We start from the raw sequence: 23,525 nt of genomic DNA, 5'->3' as shown, positions 1-23,525 counted from the left end.
TTAAGGAAACTCACAAAGGATACAAAAGAAATTTACAGAAGTGGCTCCTGGTTTGAGAGTAGGAAGGCGGAAGTAGGTGCATATGGGACAGAGGTAAGAGACAGACTTTTCATTGTATGACCTTTTAGTGTTTATTTTATTTCTGAAAGCTGTTAAAGTAACACACATTTAATGAATTAAGTAAATGAATTGAATTTAAGAAGAAAAATAATGACATCATCCAGAAAAAAGGAAACTGTTCATTCTATGAAGTCAAGTGCCGTGGATTGAATAAAAGTGCACTGGAAGGATATCAGGGGCTTCCCCGTGACTCAGCTGGTAAAGAGTCTGCCTGCAGTGTGGGAGACTCGGTTCAATCCCTATGTCAGGAAGATCCCCTGGAGAAGGAAATGGCAACCCACTCCAGCATTCTTGCCTGGAGAATTCCATGGACAGAGGAGGCTGGTGGCTATAGTCCCTGGGGAAGGATACCAAGGTCAGCGTCACAAAGCTTGTTCTTTTTATTTCAAGCTGCCTTAAATCAGTTTTGGAAATAGAGAACAAACAAAGAACTGTGTGTATTTATGCTAATTTGTGTTGATCAGTCTTGATCTTTCTAGATAAACCAACAATTTCTTAAAGTTGGGAAGTGGGTGTCACTTCAGAATTATGCAGAGACTCAAAGAAGGCCTAATTGTGCCCTCTCTTAAGAGATGTTCACGGGGGATCTGGTGAGAGAGGGGCGGGAGGCATTCTGGCATTCCATTCAGGAAAGAATCAATAGGATGTATAAACAACAAGGTCTTATTGTAGAGCACAGGTAACTATATTCAGTGTTGTTGTCACTGTTATTGTTGTTTAATTGCTAAGTTGTGTCCGACTCTTTGTGACCCCAAGGACCACAGCACGCCAGGCTCCTCTGTCTTCCACTATCTCCTGGAGTTTGCTCAAATTCATGTCCACTGAGTCAGTAATGCCATCCAACCATCTCGTTCTCTGTTGCCCCCTTCTCCTTTAGCCTTCAGTTTTTTCCAGCATCAGTGTCTTTTCCAACGAGTCAGTTTTTCACATCAGGTAGCCAAAGTATTGGAGCTTCAGCTCCAACAACAGTCCTTCCAAGGAATATTCAGGATTGATTTCCTTTATGATTGATTTTTTTTTATATCCTTGCAGTCCCGGGGACTCTCAAGAGTCTTCTCCAGCATCACAATTTGAAAGCATCAGTTCCTTGACACTCACTCAGCCTTCTTTATGATCCAACTCTCACATCTGTACCTGACTACTGGAGAAGCCATAGCTTTGACTACATAGACTTTTGACTATACAGACCACTATTTTCAATATCCTATGATAAACTGTAAAGGAAAAGAATATGAAAAAAATATATATATATGTATAACTGAGTCACTTTGCTGTACAGAAGAAATTAACACAACATTGTAAACCAACTATACTTCAATAAAATTTAAAACAAGAAAAGACTCTCAAAAACAAATATGGTAAATTTCAACCTCATACTAGAAGCAAAGTTACTTTGAAGGGAAACCACATTCTTCTTGCTAGACCCTGCCAGTGGTGGCTTCTATCTTAATGATGTAAAAGGGGCATCACAATCAGAAATTGTTTTCACTGTAAAGTTTATTGACGCAATTGTGCCACTTCACTTTTAACAATGGAAGAATTAGAGTATCATATATTTCTCTTATACATACCTCTATTGTAAGGTTACTCTATAAAGAAGCGTACTGTGTATATGTTCTAAGCCCAAAGAGAACTGTTTCCTTGAGATTCTATTTAAATAAAGATCCTGATGAAATCTACATGCCTTACTGTCAACCAAAGAGATACTGATTGACAGGGGAAAGAACATCAGCTGGCAAGAAACAGGACGTCATTGTGGATTGAGGAAGTGTACCCCCAAATTATGAGGTTGAGATGGAAACCTTAAGTTCCTTACATTTTTACCAGAGTCATTCCCAGCTCCTGACTTCTGTTAGCATGAACGGTTAAATTATTTTCCCACCCTCACCTTGCCAGGAAAGCCTGCCAGAACCATCTTTGCTCTCAGTATCTCTTGGATGAAAAATAGTGAAGTGATGAATGGGGTGCAGAGACAGGGAGTGGGGGCGGGGAAGGGAAGTAGCCCCAGATGAACAGAACAGACTACACAGGCTTCCCTAAGTCCCTCAGGCTTTGGGTTGGAAGTTATGAGAGGACATGCTGGTATCTTTTTCTTTGGTAACAATGTTAGCAGTTTCTGGGAGATGATTTAAATTAATATTCTTACCTCAAAATACTTTCAGTCTCTTTTTTTTTAAGCAGCAGAACCTCTGTGCTCAGTAGCTCTGTTCCTTTGAACTCTCCAGAAGTGTTAGTTTAATCAAGGATTTGCATTCCTGTTCACTTCCTACATTTTAAAGGAATATGTCTGAGATAGTCATTCATAACTCTCTCAGTTTCTGAAAGAATTATATAAATATATAAACTTATTTACATAATTATTAACAGGTAAGTATATATAATAATTGTATATAAACATATACAAATATTTACCTGTTGTTCGTTGTTCAGTTACTAAGTCATGTCTGACACTTTGCGATCCCATGGACTGCAGCACACCGAACTTCTCTGTCCTCCATTGTCTCTCAGACTTTGCTCAAACTCATGTCCATTGAGTCAGTGATGCCATCCAGCCATCTCATCCTCTGTCATCCCCTTCTCCTCCTGCCCTCAATCCTTCCCAGCATCAAGGTCTTTTCCAGTGAGTCAGCTCTTCGTATAAGGAGGCCAAAGTATTGGAGCTTCAGCTTCAGCATCAGTCCTTTCATTGAATATTCAGGGTTGATTTCCTTTAGGATTGACTGGTTTGATCTCCTTGCTGCCCAAGGGACTCTCAGGAGTCTCCTCCAGCACCACAGTTCAAAAACATCAATTCTTTGGAGCTCAGCCTTCTTTATGGTCCAGCCTGCAATGCAGGAGACCCCGGGTTGATTCCTTGGTTGGGAAGATCCGCTGGATAAGGGATAGACTACCCACTCCAGTATTCTTGGGCTTGCCTGGTAGCTCAGACAGTAAAGAATCTGCCTGCAATCAGGAGACCTGGGTTCGAACCCTGAGTTGAGAAGATTCCCTGGAGAAGGGAATGGCTACTCACTCCAGTATTCTAGCCTGGAGAATTCCATGGACAGAGGAGGCTGGTGGGCCTCCACAGAATTGCAAACAGTTGAACACTACTGAGTGACTTTCATTCTCACATCCATACATGACTACTGGAAAGCCATAGCTTTGACTCCACGGACCTTTGTTGGCAAAATGATGTCTCTGCTTTTTAATATGCTATATTTGTCATAGCTTTTCTTCCAAGGAGCAAGTGTCTTTTAATTTCATGGCTGCAGTCACCATCTGCAGTGATTTTGGAGCCGAAGAAAATAAAATCTGTCACAATTTCCATTGTTTCCCCATCTATTTGCCATGAAGTGATGGGAAACAGATGCCATGATCTTCATTTTTTGAATGTTGAGTTTTAAGCCAACTTTTTCACTTTCCTCTTTCACCCTCATCAAGAGGCTCTTTAGTTCCTCTGCTCTTTTTACCACTAGAGTGGTGTTATCTGCATATCTGAGGTTGTTGCTATTTCTCTGGGCAATCTTGATTCCAGCTTGTGCTTCATCCAGCCTGGCATTTTGCATGATGTACTTTGCATATAAGTTAAATTAACAGTGTAACAACATACAGCCTTGACATACTCCTTTCTCAATTTGGAACCAGTCCTTGTTCCATGTCAGGCTCTAACTGTTGCCTGTTACTTAGTATCTGTTTCCCTCTACTAAAACAAAAATGATCTAACAGAAGACTTGCTTGTCTTATTCTCCTCTGGATCCCCTGTACCTAGCATAAATCTTGGTACACAGTAGGTACTAATGAATGTTACTGAAAGAGAAATTTGAATTCAAACCTAAATTCTACCATTTAGAACTTTCTGATCTTGAGTTAATTAATGAGAGCCTGGATCTCTTCATCTATGACAGTATTATCTTTCTCATAGAGTTTTTGTTGCAGTTCAATAATGCTTCATAAAAAGTCTGGTACATAAGCATTTGTAAAATGTTAGCCGATTGTGGCTGCTAGCTCTGGGCCCCTTGTGGCCTCTTGCACAGAAATTTATGACAGGACAATCATTTCAGTTCTGATGTGTTAAATATGTGGTTTACATGGTGAATAATTTTGATTGTTTTAAAATTATATATAAATTACCACTGTCTGTTTTAATAACAGTGTTTCCAGCTATTGCTTTTATTTTCAACAATCCAAAATATTGATCTATGACATCTGACAGGTTAGCTGGTCTATAGGTTGTTATAAAGTTAATGAATATGTTGTTTATAAACAGTAGTGGATTAACTGTCCCAGAGTGTACATTTACTCCAGATTGGTTAGCTAATAACTATATGTAAACTTAGGTAAATTACAGGTTATACCAATTGAGCAATTAAAACATCTCATCAATTTTACCATCCTGAGAATCACTACGAACAAAGCTAGTGGAGGTGATGGAATTCCAGTTGAGCTATTTCAAATCCTAAAAGATGATGCTGTGAACGTGCTGCACTCAATATGCCAGCAAATTTGGAAAACTCAGCAGTGGCCACAAGACTGGAAAAGGCCAATTTTCATTCCACTCCTTAAGAAAGGCAATGCCAAAGAATGCTTAAACTACCACACAATTGCACTTATCTCACACACTAGTAAAGTAATGCTCAAAATTCTCCAAGCCAGGCTTCAACAGTATGTTAACTGTGAACTTTCAGATGTTCAAGCTGGTTTTAGAAAAGGCAGAGGAACCAGAGATCAAATTGCCAACATCCGCTGGATTATCGAAAAAGCAAGGGAGTTCCAGAAAAACATCTATTTCTGCTTTATTGACTATGCCAAAGCCTTTGACTATGTGGATCACAATAAACGGTGGAAAATTCTGAAAGAGAATTTTCAGACCACTTGACCTGCCTCTTGAGAAACCTGTATGCAGGTCAGGAAGCAACACTTAGAACTAGACACGCAACAACAGAATGTTTCCAAATAAGAACAGGAATATGTCAAGGCTGTATATTGTCACCCTGCTTATTTAACTTGTATGCAGAGTACATCACGAGAAACGCTGGGCCGGATGAAGCACAAGCCGGAATCAAGTTTGCTGGGAGAAATATCAATAACCTCAGATATGCAGGTGACACCACCCTTATGACAGAAAGCGAAGAAGAACAAAGAGCCTCTTGAAGAAAGTGAAAGAGGAGAGTGAAAAAGTTGGCTTAAAGCTCAACATTCAGAAAAGTAAGATCATGGCATCCGATCCCATCACTTCATGGCAAATAGATGGGGAAACAGTGGCTGACTTTATATTTTTGGGCTTCAGAATCACTGCAGATGGTGACTGTAGTCATGAAATTAAAAAATGCTTATTCCTTGGCAGGGAAGTTATGACCAGCCTAGATATCATAAAAAAGCAGAGACATTATTTGCCAACAAAGTTCCATCTAGTCAAGGCTATGGTTTTTCCAGTAGTCATGTGAGAATTGGACTATAAAGAAAGCTGAGCACCAAAAAATTGATGCTTTTGAACTGTGGTGTTGAAGAAGACTCTTGAGAGTCCCTTGGACTGCAAGGAGATCCAACCAGATCATCCAAAAGTAGATCAGTCCTGAGTGTTCACTGGAAGGACTGATGTTGAAGCTGAAACTCCAATACTTTGGCCATCTGATGCGAAGAGCTGACTCATTTGAAAAGACCCTGATACTGGGAAAGATTGAAAGTGGGAGAAGAGGACAACAGAAGATGAGATGGTTGGATGGCATCACTGACTCAATGGACATGAATTTGAGTAAATTCTGGGAGTTGGTGATGGAAAGGGAGGCCTGGTGTGCTGCAGTCCATGGGGTCTCAGAGTCAGACACGACTGAGTGACTGAACTGAACTGAACTGAACTGAGCTAATAACTATCCAGATACTAAAAAATATTTCAGGGTGGAAAAATTTGGAAGAGCTGATTTCTACACAGGCTAAATTTTGAAAAACTTCAACAACTGATTTTTTTAACAAAAGAGACAGAAAGCAAGCCAGAAACAACATAGAAAAATATATGACAAATATATTCAAGGAATAGGAGACAAATGAATATTTATAAAATAGGAGTATAATATACCCACTTGTTTGATCTACTTAGCAATTTGAAAATCTTGATAAAGTAAATGTTCTTATTCTAGAACTCTAACTAAGTATAGAAGTAGAATATTTGAATAGACCACCAACTATGAAGAACATTCTAGCTGGTAGGGAATTATCTAAAAAAAAAAAATATAGCAGGCATAGAATTACTTTCAACTGATAGTGTGTATTATTCTAAACTACTGAGGGAAATAATAATTTTCATATTCTTTAATATGTTACAATGAATATAAAAGATAGAGTTATTGTTTATATGTTGTAATGCTAGAAAAATCCTAATAACAATATTTGATAAATATAGCTTCAAACATAAAGCTATCTATATACTAAACTATCATTACCTAAGAAGAGTGGCAAATGTTAGAATTTATAAGTGAAAGAATCAGTCACTCCCACCCATCAAGTTTTTCCTTAGAAATGCCCAAATGTCTTAGCAGTAAAAATATTATTAATATATTCCATTTAATGGATAAAATAAGACTTTCCAAGAGATAATTTCAATAGATATTTGAGAAAGCATTTGATATCATTTATTTATTTATTTATTTTTGGATATCATTTAATATCCATTCTTGATTTAAATATTTAAAGGAAAGTTGGAAAACTAGGATATTTCCTTGGTGTAGGTTATCTACCATAATCCAGCAAGAAACAGCACCATATTTAATGGTGAGATAATAAAGACACTCCTGTTCACATGAGGAATTTGATGTTTATGGTCATTATTATATTTAATTTTTCTCTAAATATAGATCTATATTAGATATGAAAATTAGATGAAATATAGCCAGAAAAGTGATTCAGAACTTATGATTTTTGCTTCAGACCATACTTGGCGAAGACAAAAAAATGAATTAAAAACTCTGAAAAATAATAAGAATATTAATAAAATTATCAGACATAAATACACACATTTCTTCTACTGCAAAAATGATGATATTAAGAATATTTCATTCCATAGGAATTCCCTGGGGGTCCAGTGGTTGGCACTCCACTACTTTCACTGCTGAGAGCACAAGTTCAGTCTCTGGTCAGGGAACTAAGATACTGCAAGCCATGAAATGCCCCAAAAGAGAAAAACAACAAAAAAACAACAAAAAACATCCTAAATACCACCACCACCAACACAAAGACAGAAAATATATTTAAATAACTTCTAAAAGAATTATGGGGTACTTCCCTGATGGTCCAATGACTAAGGATATGCCTTCCAATGTGGGGGACACCAGTTCAATCCTTGGGTGCTCTGGAGCCCACACACCACAATGGAGAGCCAGTGTACCACAAGGAACGATCCCACACGTTGGATCCAGACCTGATGCAGCCAAATAAATTAATTAAATTGTTAAGAAAAAGAATTATAGGGAAAGGAAGTTAGGGAGCTTTATGGAAAGATATAACAGAAAATCTTAATACATGGGGAGATATTTCTTAATTCTTGGTGAAAACACTAGAAATATGTTGCTTATAAGTTATTTTTAAATTTAATAGTATCTTAATGATATGGCTCAGATGGTAAAGCATCTGTCTACAATGCAGGAGACCCGGGTTCGATTCCTGGGTCAGGAAGATCCCCTGGAGAAGGAAATGGCACCCCACTCCAGTACTCTTGCCTGTAAAATCCCATGGATAGAGGAGCCTGGTAGGCTGCAGTCCATGGGGTCACTACGAGTCAGACATGACTGAGCGACTTCACTTTCACTTCCACTTTAATGATAATAGTAATGATTATTCTTGTTAAAATTTTGGATATCATCTGGAAGTATTGATAGTATAGATGATAGAATCTAAGGCTGATGATGAAGATATTTCTTCTCTACCAGATATAAAAATGTACTTTAAAATTACAGTAATGGGAAAACAAAGAGTCCAATGCACATTGCTGAAATAGGCCTTGGTATGAATTTTTAAAAGAGCACCATTTCCAGAGTAAGTCAGAAAATGTTTTGATAAAATGTTATTTTAAGCAACAGAAAACATAAAAGAAACAGTAGATGATAAAAGATGGTGATCTGTAACAACTTTTATCAGTTTTCCCAAATCCTCATACCAATCTGGGCTTCCTAGATGGCGCTAGTGGTAAAGAACCCACCTGTCAATGCAAGAGACGTAAGAGATGAGGATTTGATCCCTGGGTTGGGAAGACCCCCTGGAGGAAGGTATGGTAACCCTCTCCAGTGTTCTTGCCTGGAGAATTTCATGGAGCCCCACAGGCTACAGTCCATAGGGTTGCAAAGAGTTGGACATGACTGAAGCAACTCTGGTGATGAACTCTGGTCATGCTGCACCTCACATGAGTCAGAGGAGGCATATATGCAATAAGACGACTGATCCTTAGCAGGACTGGTGTGTATGTGTGTGTGTGCATAAGACATTGTTTTTATTGTTTAATAAGACAATTGAGAAGCAGAATGCTAATGAAATATATGTAGGGAGTGAAGGGAGATAACACATTGAGCACTGGTATGATCCCCTGCAGATTAAGGTAGAGAATGTTGCCATTTCCTTCAAGGTCTCTCTTGGACACTTCTCATCAATCTCCATCCATCCTCTCAGAGGCTAATCACCACCTAAAAAGTTTTGGTTTTTCCCTCTTACCTTTCTTTATATATTTTAACATGTTTTTGTATCCCTAAACAATATATCACCACATGTCTATAAATTGTCTTTCTTTCAACCTATGTGCTGAGAGTCATCTACGGTGTCACATTGAATTAAAAATTGCTGCTTTTAGCTGCTGTATTCCATACTTATTCTCCCATTTTATATATACATATATAATTTTATATATATAACTTATATATATATACACATATTCAATTTATTCTATGAACAAGGTATATCTCTCTTATTTAATGTATTTTGATTAAATTTCATGAATCTCTATAACATTTTTATACATATTTTGCTACAAATATTCCTAGGAAATTTTATGTCTAATTCTATTATATATTGAATCTAAAAAAATGAATTAGCTGGAATATTTCATCTTTTCTTACTTACTGTTATATTAAGTATATATTTGGATTAGTACTATCATCTTATTTTGTACTCTTTTCTCCCACCTTTTCTATGCCTCTTTTGTCATTTTTTCTTGCTTTCTTCTGAATATTTGCTCTTATTCCATGTCTTCCATTTGTTGGGAAATTAAATGTGATATTGGTATTCTGATTGGTTACCCTAATCATTTGTGCTTGCATACCTAATTATCAAAATCTGCATCTGTTAGGGGAAGCACACTGGCTGAAACTGCCCACGGTGGCCAGGAACCATAGTAACCACTTGCATGGATTATTTTATGATAAAAGGAGGTCTCAGTAAGGAACATGGAACTAACAAGTTACCACCAACTGGAAGAATTTAGGAAAGGTCAAAAAGAGATACCACATGTCTTACCAGCTAGTAGAATTCTTCTTGCTGACATCCATCTTGGCTGAGCAATGCGTGTGCCACCAGGAAGGACTCTGAGTCAGAATGATTGGCCAGAGAAAACCTGGAAACTCATCCTATCACCATAAAACTCAAGACGACAAGTCACATGGCAGAACAGTTCCCCTGGGCTTCCTTACCCTACTTCTCTCCACCCAGGCACCCCTTCCCAATAAAGTCTCTTGCTTTGTCAGCTCAAGTATCTTCTCAGAAAATTCACTTCCGAGCGTTGCACAAGAGCCCACTCTCCAGCCCTGGAAGGGGTCCCCTTTCCTGCAACATATCTGATCAATACCTATATCTACATCTGAATCTTCACAGGCCCCTTAGAACACTGGAACACCAGTCACCTCACTGCAGACTTACATGCTGTTGGTGGCATGTATTTTAGGTGTTTTTATCATCTCACCCTTGAAAGAGATTATTACTCAACAATCAATGACTTATCCATCTAGTTACCATTTTCTCTGCACATCACTCCTTTTTTCGCATCTCAGATCTTCCATTTGTAACTGCTTTCTCCCTGCCTAAGGTGCATCATTAGAAATTCCCTGTTGAGAGTCCATTGGTGGCAAACTCTCTCAATTTATATTTGTCTGAAAACTATCTTTATATATTATGCTTGAAATATATACTTCGTTGAGTGTGCAACTCTTGGTGTATACTTTTTTTTCCTCTACATGTTGATGATACAATTCCATTATCTTTATCCTTCTGCTGTTTTGGGGAAGGCATTTAATAGGTTGTCATTTCATTTTAGGTGAAATGGCTTTTCTGTCTGGCTTTTTACTCTCTGTCCACCCCCCTGCCCCGTTTTTTTTTTTTTTTTTTGCCTTTAGTTTTGTGTACTTTCATCATGAATAGATTTCTTTGTGCTCATCCTGTTTCAGCTTTCTAGTTGTCTGAATAAGAAGATCAATTGTGGAAAATTTTCAACCATTATCTATTCAGATGTAGTTGTTTCCTGTTCTCACACACTTCCTTTTGGAAACTGTCTTAACTTCTGTCTTTCCTGACTCTCAACTCTCTTTGACTTTGTCATTGCATGCTGCGTTACAGACAATTTTTAGGCTTGTCTGCCTACTCTGCTTACTTCAGCTCTATTTAAGTTCTATTGAAGTTTTCCACTTAATTAAAAAATAGAGTTTTAATTCTAATAATTATATTTTTACCTTCTTGAAGTTCTTAAAGCTGTTAAGCACCTATTTGACCATTTTAAAAGTCTCTTTCTCCTTATTCATGTTTTTAAAACCTGTCATTTTATTTGGTTAAACATATAGAGCATCTCCAATTAATAATTTGCCTATGATACCAATAGCTGATGGATTTTGGGGTTGTTTATATTGTCAAAAGACAAAATTCTACAGAATAAGTTTGGAGATCTGCCAGGAGCCGGCACACGAGATCCCACCCAGGACAAGGTCAGGAGGAGAAAACCTGACGGGCAAGGCAGATCAGGTTTTCAGGGATTCCGAAAAGCTGCCCCCGGTGCTCACCTTAAAGATGATATCTGTCTTTCTGACGCTTGCTTCAATAGACTACTCCCTAATTTCTGTGACACAGGCAGAAGGCCTTCCCCGATCTCTTTCCAAATAAGAATCAATTTAGAACTTTAATCAATAAGTTTCCCGGGTGGTGGTATTTTATGAGATTATCCAGGGTGAAAGGAGTGTTTTAATTTAAACTCCTTTGCTGGTATTTTAGTTTGTTTGGCAAATGCGTTTATGCCCTTGGCACTAATATGCATGATTGCTTATAATACCCTAATCATAAAACAGCATAAAGAACCTGATCACATAAAGGCCCTAATAGGCACAGAGCCCTTCGGGGGTGAGGAAGCCTATTAGAGAACATAAAAATATTATTCTAAAAGTGGTTATAGTTAAAGATTTAGAAAAATAAGAGTTTAAAATTGTTCATTTTAACCAGGAATGCTAAACAGGGGCTGCCTCACTGGAGCTGCAGAGTCTTTGTGTGGTAAACCTTTTAGATAAACTTAACTGATAACTTCTGCAAAAGGACTGACCTTTGTGTTCATTAAAGAATAGATAACAGCTTTGCATTCACCTAGGTCATAAAATGTCAATAGGCCCCAAGGCCAGAAGATAATGTACAAGACCCTCAGAAACAAAGAAGTATGCAGAAAACACCCTGGTTTCATGAAGAACAAGCTGATGTAATGTTAAACTATCTTCCCCTTAGAAATGTACTAATTTAGGGTATAAAAGCCACGGTAGAAAATAAAACATTGCCAGACTCTGCCAGACCCTGCAAACACCCCCGTCTGGTCATTCTCTCTCTCTCTCTCTCTCTCTCTCTCTCTCTCTCGCAGACTTGGTCCTATCAAGGCTGGTCTCAAGTGTCTTCTCTCTCTCTCTCTCTCTCTCTCTCTCTCTCTCTCTGATCCTGTTCATCCTGAGGGTATCCCCTGGATCCTGCTGGGGCTGGACCCTGGCAGAGACCTAATTTATTTTATTTAATAAATCATGAATCGGGTAGCATTCCATGTCACAACTAGAAGGGTTCTCAGAGGAGAAATGGAAGACTTTTATAGAGAGGAAGGTGGGGCAAGGAAATTATTAGAGGAAAAAAAAAAAAAGAAGAAGTGTTATTTTGGGCTAAGATCTCTTCTTTTGGTGGTGGAAGGGAAGGGCAAATATTTTACCAAGCAGATTGCCTCTTTTTCCTCTGTTAGAAGGACAGATAACTTCATCAGTGCTGACCAGAAAATTCCCAACTGTTGGTTAAGATTGCATTTCTGGGGAAAGTAGAAACTGCAGTTAGGTTAAGTATTAAACCTAGGCTTGGTATCATGGGGTTTAGCACCAGTGATGTTATTTGGGGTTTCCAAATTTTCTCTTTAACAATAATACCTTATTTCCTTGTACCTGTTAAGAGTTTTATTTAATCATGAATTCTATTTCCTTGGACTTTCATCTGAGTAAATTCTTTGAGAACTAGTTTGAAGATGGATTTCTCAAGGAATGATTTATATTTGTTCTGCTAGTCAACTGGGGTCACTACCAACTTGGAATCATTTTAAACTGAATTCTGGGTTTGAGGCTCTTCATATCTTCAAATTTGAGTGATCTGGGGCTATAACATATGTAGGGCAAGCTGTGGTTACAAATTCTCAAGGCGGTTTATTTTTGCTCCTTCCCCAGCACCAATGTCTAAGATAATGTTCTGGTTGTTTCTTGGGAACAGAAGAAAGATGTGTTTATTTATAGCTCACTTTAACATGGATGGTGCCTTTAGGGAATACACTATTTGTATGGAGGGTAGGCCCTGGGCTTTAAATCTAGTTTTTCAAAGCTTGAAGTGTCTTGAAAACTGAAGCTCAAGTTAAGCAGGTGTCAACATTCACAGTGTTCTTAGTTCTTGGCTAACAGTCTGGGTTTCTTCCTTTCCTTAGTTCTTGGAGTTTGAAAATTTCTTATTTCCTTGTCAAATTATAGTGGCATCCCAAAAGATTCTTCAAAAATTACCCAGAATTTTAAATTATTATTAGCAGAAAGGTCTCTCAGGATTGCTAGTCAGCCATATGGCAGTAGAAATTCTAGGATCCATTTAGAAAGGATGCTCTCTGCATCTCATATTTTCTGGATTTTTGAACAATTGCACAGTTCTTGACATATCTTTGGAATATGTTCATGATTTTTTGTCATTGTTTTGGGGTTTTTTAATTGGTTTTATTAGATACCAGAAGTTATAATTTTCTTGGGAATTTGAATATATGCCTTATTTTGGTAACTTGTTTGATGTCCACTGGGACATAACATTTATCAAAATACATTATTAGTGTTGTGGAAATGTGGGAGGAAAATTCGCTTGGGAATATACAAGATGAGCCTGAAGCATCTTGTGCCACAAAATATGGAAGTGCTCAGAGAATTCACAATATGGCAGTATGTCAAAGAGATATAGGAACCGTGTGAAAAAGCTCCCAACGGCCAACACTAGAATAATTTGAGGAAAATATATAGACATCAAGCAGCTTTGCATTATAACTGAAAGTATAAAATAAATATTCATGCGTCCACACTGATATAAAAAAATTAGCAAAAAAAAATTGGAAGAGCAGATAAAATAATTCTAAATTATCTGTGTAGATATTGCCCCTTTAATGAGGTGGATCATAGCTCCCCAATCCTTAGTGTTGGCTGCACACGGTGACTTCTTTCAAAGGAGTACAACATGAAAAGGCTGGGGAAAGAGTGACTTTCTAGCAAAGAAACCTGACAAACATCACCTCAGCCAGGTGGTCAAGATTAGCATCTACAGTGATAAGGTATATACACAGTATGTGCTTTAGAAATGATGTGATGAAAATAGTGTTTTGATTCTGTGTCCTACCTTCCCAATGAGGAAAGGAAGGAATGAATGAGGAAAACATCAAATGAATCCCAGCTGAGGGATTATCTACAAAATGTCTGGCTAGTATTCCTCAAAACTACCAAGGCCATCAAAACTAGGAAAGCCTGAGAAAACTGTCATGGCTGAGAGGAGACCCAGGAAACATGACCACTACAAGCAATGTGGTATCCTAGGTAGGATCTTGGAACCTAAAAAGGATATTAGGTAAAGATAAATAAAATTTGAATTAGTGATAGGTGAACTCTGATTAATAATATGTATCAATATTGGCTCCTGGATTATGACACAGGCACCATACCAATGTAAGATGTTCACACTAAGGGAACCTAGGTATGTGGTGTATGGAAGCTTTCTGTACTATCTTTACAATTTTCCCACAATCTAAAAGTATTCTGAAATAAAATATTCATTCTAAAAAAAAGAAAAACAAAAAAACATTAGCTTGGGAATATGGTGTTTTGCTTTGCAGTTAATCAGCCTTCACAAGTGAACAAATGACTCAAATTAATATTTCATATGTATGCTATGGAAAGACACACAGTGTAAGATCTGAGTTCCCTCTTGTTTTCTACTTGTGGGCATAACAGTCAAAATTCAAATAAATTAACTGCAGATAAAGTCATTTTACTTTCTTTTACCCATCTTAGTGCTAGCTGACCCCTCTTCTAAAAATTGTAGCGATGGTGTGAATCTCTTGGGAATCAGCATGGTGGGTCAGACTGGGACTTGGGGTAAGAATTAGGAGATGGCAGCGATGATGATGATGCTGGTTCTAGTGTGAGGTGATGAAGCACTACGTGCCACACATCGCTCAAAAGCTTTGAATGTTATATTATTTATTCTTCACCTGTGTGCTAAGTTGCTCAGTCCTGTCCGACTCTTGGTGACCCCATGGACTGTAGCCCACCTGGCTCCTCTGCCCCTGGGGATTCTCTAGACAAGAAAACTCAAGTGGGTTGCCATGCCCTCCTCCAGGGGATCTTCCCAACCCATAGTAATTTCCTTTTTTAAAGGAAAACTAGTGTCAGAGATGTTAAAACTTGCCCAAGATTCCATAGCTACTAAAGGATAAAGGCAGCTTTCAAACTCAGGTCTGTCCGATAGTAAAATCCCTTCATAAAATGACCTCCAATTTCAACACCTGCCATTTAACCAAATCTGTGCCTTGGGAAAGCATGTTATCTCTCTGGACTCACTTTCTTCATAAAATAAGGAATTTGGAATATATGATTTTGAGGATACCTTCCACTTCTGATATTTTTATCTTTTTTTCTGAGAAATTATCACTGAATGCTGTCAGTATATAAAATAAGGAACCCCCCAGCATTTGGCACATAGGTCATTCTGAGGTCCATTTGTAATGGAGCTCAGAAATAAAGATCATTAACACAATGGGGAAAATGATCAAATATATGAATTTGGACAACTGTCTAATACTCTGAAACAAAGCTTTGATAGGACCCAGGAGGCCTAAATGAGGCTTCCGAAGACCAGAGAGAGTTTAGTACAAGCCTCTTCAGCTTTGCTCCCCATCTGCAGACAGGGAAGTGGATATAGAAAAAGTGAGAGAACAGGGTTTCTATGTCAAAAAACTTTCCCTATGAAAAGACGAATGACACATTATTTTGTAGTACTTGGTGATCAGGTGGGTAAGAGGGTATGTGGAGAGGTGGACCAAAAGCAGAGGCAGAGAGAGCCCAAGACACGTGACTTGAACCATTAGAGTTGCCTATGATTCCAGAGACCTGGATAATGTCATTAATTTCACGTTTGGAATAGATGGTATTGGTTCAGATTCAAGTATCAGCCATTTCAGTGATGCGCAAGTGAGGCCTCTTAGCCTTACTGCTTGATTTGTGCTTCTGATCATTCTGTTGATGGGCTGGCTTTAGCAGAGTGTGCCCTGGCTAATATTCATCGTGATTGATTGTGCAGTCTGACCTTGGTCTCAGCACATTGATGGCAGTGAAAATGGAAGGTATTTAGGAGACCAGCCAAAATATCTATGCTGCACCTATGAAAAATGGAACCTCAAATGCCCTTATATCCATTCTAATCTGCCTGGTTTACCTGGTGTTAATAGCTTCCTGGCCTTACCCTTTAGAATAGACCTTTCTATTTCATATCCCGTTCATTTGGAAGTCCGGTATTTTAACCCTTTCCACAGTATGAAAGTGGATGAATTTGGGGCTTTACTACAGACAGTTCAATTAACCTTTGAGCAGTAGTTGTGATGATTCTGACTTTACATCGAACCGTTTTCTTGAATTTCCTCCTGTATTGTGCTCTTGGTGGTGAGATCAGGAAATGATCATGAATGAGTCATCTATTTCCTAAATCAAATAGAACAATGGGAGTTTGTGCAAGAGGTTTTTGTTCTTTCTTTTAATAAGAGCCAACTCTTAAAGATAAGCTTTCGTTTTATTTTATTCTGTTTTTTCTTTTGTTAAAGTACCTGTCTAACTTTTTGGCTATAGATCACCTTGCACATTTTCCATTTATCTTGTTTTTCTCTAGACACTCCTCTATAGATTGAAAACAAACAAAAAAAAAGTAAGCAAGCAAATTAGTCTCAGGGCCTTTGGACCACCCTTTTATGTCTATGGTCTGTTCCCCCAGAGCATTTGGAAACTGCACTGCTGCCCTTCCTTGTATTTAATGAGACCTGTGGGCAAACACATGATTCAGTGGAAACTAAGAGGCAGAGTTTAAATATGCTCGATGACAGCTGGCTTACTTGTGCAAGCTGTTGCAAAAGAACTTTACTAATGGTTCAAGCAGATGGACAGAAGGAAGAAAGCTAAATGTTAGAATGTGTGAGAGGCCAAAGGTCAAGGTGAATGAGCCTGGTGATTTCCTGAGGTCTGTGGGTGTTTTGTGTTGCAGCCTAAATTGAGGGTTGTTTTTAATTTGATGCATTTTTCTAAACTTTAAGTAGGTTCGTTAAACCAAAAAAAAAAAAAAAAAAGTTTCAGCTCTTCATTGCGTTCCCAATTAAATTTTGGGTTTTGAACTTCCAAGATAATATAGCATTTACTTGTACAGTGAAGGCATTTATAATACTTTTTGAGGGATAAGTTCAAAATGGTTTATTTAACAGGTATTTTTTACAAAACATGATCCCTCAAGTTTTTTAATATCAACAACACACATATACTATATATATCCTTTGGCCTTCTCTCTTTTTCAAACTTAAAAGTAATTCTTCTTCTGGGGCAGGGAAATTACAAAACAGTTTAAATATATTGCATAAAGAATAACTACTATTTGGCTGTTTCTAGAAAATCAGACTTTCCAGATATTTGCTAAGATTTAGGCTAAAAAATCCAATGTCGTTTTTCTATTTCATATGATTTTGTAACTATTATATCTTTCAGATTTAATCAAGTTTTATTGAAGCCAAGACATTAACTAACCTTTAGTTTGACAATCAAGCCTTTTAAAGGAGGTCATAAATTTCAAAGGAAGATTGTTTTTGTTCCAAAAAAGAGATTATTTTGAAAGCTAAAATATATTGTACCACTTACGGAGAGAAACAAAGTCAGGCTTTGTTGCCCAGGCCAGCCTGTGCTTCCCGGGCTCACGGGAGGGGCGGGTCTCCGCACGTGGTGGGGAAGGGTCCACAGGCGCCACTTGGGCAGCCGGGTACCATGCTTTTCCTCCAAGAAGTATGTCATCGGTGCCGGCTGTGGCCTTGGGGTCAATTATTTATTTATTTAAAAATAAAATTTTAATTATACGAAACCCAAACTTTAAGGGTGTGTAAAATATGAACGTAGCAATTAGACATATTGTTTATCACTTTGATTTCCAAACCCTTACAGACTGAAATTCATTTGGGACTCATAAAAAATTGCCAGGACGGGCCATTAAAAAAATTACCTCAAATTATAATTAGCAGCTCGCTAGTTGAGTTGGAATACATAAGCGGAGGCGCTGTTTGTGTTGCCATTTCAGGAGTAATTCACTCTGATCAGCTGCATTTTAAAATGAAGCACAAGCTGAGGCGGAGGTAATGCAAAACCAAACACATTCAGAATTCAGGGTAACATCTTTCCCTTAGGTAGTTGATTTTTCTTATATGCTGGTTTCTGGCAATCTACTTGAGGAAAGCTTTGAAGGTTATAATTCATTATTAAATGGATTCTCTAGATGATGAGAAAGGCCTCCAAAGAAACTAGAAAAGCAAACTATAACACCTACAGAAGGAAGGAATACAAATAAAGGAGGTACTTCTTTGTAACAACTATTCCCAATAAAAGACTTTGACTAGAAATTTCTTTTGAAGATTGTATTTAATAAATGATATGCCACAAGAGAAAAATGTTAGTTCCACTGATTTAATTAATTTCCCTAATGGCTTTAACCACTTATATGACAAAGGGTACAGTCTTTGCTGACAGGGTCTTGATTGAGGAGCTAAGGAATTAAAGGAAGAAGAAACACCAACAAACTTGACCTGATTATGTAAACAGTTTATTTTTGAAAATAATAAAAATATTTTTAGTGTATGATATAAATATTTGTTTTATATGACTATATGTATACATGTATCCCCTTGACATATAGTCAAGTCATTATGGTTAGATTTTTTAAAACAATTTTTATTGCCTCTTAATGCTGTTTAAAAACATGTGCTCTAGATAGGAATAGAGATGCAGACATAGAGAACAGACTTGTGGACACAGGGTGGGAAGGGGAGGGCGTGACAGATTGAGACAGAAGCATTGACATAAATTTTACACTGCCGTTTGTAAAATACATTGCTAGTGGGAAGCTGTGTATAACATAGGGAGCTCAACTCCATGTTCTGTGATAACCTGGAGGGGGGGGATGGGGGCAGGGTGGCAGGGAGGTCCAAGGCAGAGGGGATATATATATATATCTCCCCTGATTGCCTTAACTGTACAGCAAAACTAACACAACATTGTAGAGCAATTATACTCCTACAAACATAAATTTTAAAAAAATGTGCCCAGAAAATGTTCCTTTCCAATTCTACATCACTGTGAGGAAGGAGCCTGGCAGTGAAAGGAGCAATCAGCTTGACCCTTGACAGATATGACCCTATTCACAGCTCATTCAGTGACTGGTTTTGTGAGCTTGGGCCAATTCCATAACTTCTTGGAGTCTTCATTTCCTTAGTATAAAGTGGGGATGATACCAGCCTTCCAGGGCTGTTGTGAGTTTTAGGCAAGATAATTGATGTAAAAACAGTAAAATCTGTCAAGCAAATATTAGTTTCCTTCCTCTTTAAATCATACAAAGAACCATTTATTCAGGCACTGTGCTAATGCTTTATTTGCATTTGTCTTATTTATCTTAAAAACAAAACTGAAAATTCATGGGGAAGTTTCACCAATTATTGTTGGTCTGCAATGAGGAAATGGAAGCATTTAAATAGGTAGTGAGTGGCTTTAATCTGGTCTGCTTGATTCTGAAGGCTGAACTCTTAATCACTGAAAATGCTGTGGAATGAGATTGCTCTGTGGACAGGGAGAAGAAATAGAATAGTAATGATGTAGGGGATCAGGAATTAACAACTGGAAGGATTTAGCATTTCTGTAGCTCTGCTTCATGTATCTTGAACCCTGTTTGGGGATGATGATTTAAAAAAATAACATACGGCAAATGTTTGACCATAATACATGGATACAAACAAAAGTTATCAAAGAAGGGAAAGTGGGTAGGGACCTAATACCCAGAACGTCTGTTGGTGTATCCTCTCTAATCAAGTTATTGTGATTTTGGCAATGTTAGCATTGTTAAGCATATTAATCTACTCCACACTGTATTAGTCAGGCTAGGTTATGTTATGATGCAATAACAAATAGCACCTGAATCTCACTTGCTTAATACAACAGAGGTTTTATTTTTCATTTGTACAAAGTCTACTGCAAGTCTGATTGCCTCTTCAGGGCAATTGTCTTCCATGTGATCACCCAAGAATCCAGTTATCTCAGTCTCAGGACTGTGCCATGATTGCTGCAGGGGCAGGAGAAAATGCTGGGGCACTTCCCTGGACAATTCAACTCTTCCACTCCCAAGTCATCTACCAGAACTAGGCACAGGTACTAACTGCAAGGGAAGAAGGACTGTGCATTGCGAGTCCCACAGATCTGTACCATACATATTTAAGACTGTTGGTGTTTCAGAGTGTGATTTTTATGACTATTTTACTAAAATTATTTCTATAAACAAACACCCCTTCAGCTAGCAAAAAAGTATCACTTTAATTTCAATCATTTCTGATGAAGACATATTAAAGTGCTTAAAACGATTTTAAGAGTGTGTTCTCTGGAAGTGATTTTTGAAAAGTGACCATTCATTGATCTTAAATCAGCAGGGATTTTGTAATGTTTGTTCTGCTTCAAGCAGTCAGCAACAAACCGATACAACAAACAAAAGAAAACAAAACAAAAAGAAGCTTGGGATGAACACACACACACACACTACTGTATATAAGATAAGCAAACAACAAGGACCTATGGTATAGCACAGGGAACTCTGCTCAGTATTCTGTGATAATCTATATGAGAAAAGACTCTGAAAGATGGTGAGTATTTGTATATGTGTAAGTGAATCACTGTGCCGTACACCTGGGACTAACACAACATTATAGATCAACTGTACTCCAACTAAAAAAAACAACCCAAGGATCTGCTCTCTATTCTGCAATAGCAGGTTGGTGCAACTGGGTCTGTTTGAAAGGTTATTCATTTATCCTTGGGCTTCTGAGCAGTTGGACAGGTAGCAGGAGGCATGTGAGGTTATGGCAGCTCCAGGGCACATAGGTCCTCAAGCTCTTCCACAACATTAAAATCAAAGTTCTGCTTGGATCCCTTCCCCCAACTTGAACAAGAATAGCAAGTTACTTATGGCTCATGTGGTAGCATAATCAAATAATTCCACTTGACGCAAACAAACATTTCAGTAACCAAAAAGCAAACCAACTCATGGTCACTGTAAAAGATAAGACATTTTTGGTCAAGAAATGCAGAGCTGTATGTTGGTCGGGATTTTTAATACAACTGCTGGAGATTATTCTACTAATTCTTGAGAAAGCAGAATTTACTCCTCTGTTATAAATATGGTGAAATTACAGTCAAGGAAGAAATTGTGAAAATTTTCTAGTGGTCTATACCAATTGTTTTTTTTGGCTTCAGATTTTTGTTTTTAACAGGTAGGGTGCTGTATTTATTAAAAAAAGTACGTGGACCACAAAAAAGTTGATTTCAAAAACCGTCAGCCAAGCATATTTACTGAGTACACAATAGCTATGATCCCTAAACATAAAAATAAAGAAGTCAATGTGAACCACCAACCAAGCCACACTTCAGAAGGCTTTTATTTTTGTCTTTAAATTCGTTGCATCTAAGTCAGCACACCCCAAGATTTGTACTTGTGGTTTCATTTCCAAATGCCTCGTACTTACATATATGAGGTGTTCCAGGAAAGATGAAAAACAAAAAGAAATAAACCAAAAACAAAAAAAGAAACAAAACAGTTCCAGCAACAGAAAGATTTGGGAACTGTAATTTTCTAATTCAGTTGGTTGGGGAGTGGGGGTCTGAAATCAAGTATTTTTAAAAATGCTTCAAGTGTTTCATACATACCATCTTGGAAACCATGTATAATTTTAGACAGCTCCACAGCAAGCAGCACCTGGGTCTAAGAAAGATGTGAAAGCTTTACCCCAAGACTTTCTGACAGCTGTTTCACAGCGGAGCTGCTTGTCGGCAGCCCCACAATACGGCAGGTGACGCCTTTCCAGACCTTCCAATCCGTACCTGCCATGTAGGAGAGGTCACTTCAAGCTGTGCCTGCTAGGACTCAGGTTTGCATCCTTGGCCCTTATATTTGGCGGCTGTATGATCTTGGGCTGATATTTAATTCTCAGCTCCACTTGCCTTGACTGCTGAAGGAACGAATTCAGTCTACTCGATAGCACTAGAGAGAATATTTGTAAGAAAACACCCGGTTCAGTGCCTGGAATAAACATAGATGCTCTGTCTCCATCTAAGGTAGAGCAAAAACTGAAGGCCTTCTTAGCTTGTGTCCCTGCTTCCATTTTCCCGTCTCATTTATTCTTTTCCCTTCATTCGCTCCACAACAGCCTCTCTGCTGACCTAGGTCCAGCCCTGCACATTGACATGCCTCTTCCTGCAATGCCTGAGGCTTCCTCCCCCACTTTTGTTGAAACTGCTCCTTTCACTGTTTCCCTTTTCTGCACTTATCACCATCTATTATGCTATATATTTTATTTATTTAGATGGTTTATCATTTCTCTACCACAAGCCTTGTTTATTTGCTTGCTTTGTTTTAAGGAGGTAAACCATCCAAGCAGTTTTTGTTTATTAAGCTTCATTAGTGATTCCATTTTCCTCATCAGTTTGAATACAGAGTAAGGGGGAGGGGGGTTGGCGGGGGGGGGGGGAGCCTTTTGCATGTCAACATACAGGAAGCAGAGATCACCCTTGCATTGTTCTCACCATTTACCTCCTGGGAGTAAAAATTAAGTGGAAATGATTATAGTGTATGTTTTCTCTCCTTTTTGAATGTACAATGAAACAACTGACAAATTGGAAATTACAGTCACCAAATAAACCCAAGATAGGTGTTGTCCACAGAGGACATTGCAATTGGGATGCCATCAAAGATGAGGCTCATTTCCTGTATCACTCTTTTTTAAATTTAGGTTTTTCAACGCAATATCTACAGACATGTTATCTACACAACCCGCACCACCTCCAGGAAGGCAGAGATATTTGTTTTGTGACTATTTCTAATTTCTAACCACACTAATAATGTCTGGCAGACTGTAGGCGTTCAGTAAATGTTTACTGAATGAACTATTGTGAGCAATAGTAAGCCATCACTGGGCTGTTTCTGGGGTGGGGAACCTCACTAGACCAGATAAATCCTGGGCCAGGCCTAAGTCTAGCTCTGCTTCAGATTGTCCTGGGTTTTGAATGTTTGGGTATTCTTTGAAGTGGACAAAATCACCACATTGTCCCTGCAAAGTCCCCAGCCTTCTAAAGCATATTCAGAAAAGTCCCCAGCCTTCTAAAGCATATTTAGAAATGGGATGATTCAGAGTTGTTCAAGGCACCTCTTCCTTCCATGTCTCTCTACCTGGAATCACCCCATAAGACCAAGATGGTACTTGGAGGAAAGGAGAACCAGGAAATGTTTAACTGTACAAATTCGGGGGCATCCTAGGACATCTGTTTGATGATGTTTGCTGAGCAATGTGATGTGATTGATAATCTTGATGCACAACTCTCACTGGTAAGATTTCTGTTGTTTTCCCCAAAATTCACCCTTGTGAACTTTCCCAGCTTCCTAGGCCCCTGTCTCCCCTCATGCCCTCTTTGTGTTACAGACACAGATATAGACAGACACACATGACTTCTTGACCTCTGCTATGCTCAGAGAAAGTCTCTTCCTCTGAAAAAAGGGGATAATCAGAGAACCACCCCTATCTTCTCATCACCTCCACCTGCACCACTAAAAACAAA

Source organism: Dama dama, chromosome 26, assembly GCF_033118175.1.
Source record: "Dama dama isolate Ldn47 chromosome 26, ASM3311817v1, whole genome shotgun sequence".
Classification (NCBI taxonomy): domain Eukaryota; kingdom Metazoa; phylum Chordata; class Mammalia; order Artiodactyla; family Cervidae; genus Dama; species Dama dama.
Note: the sequence above shows the minus strand (reverse complement) of the source record.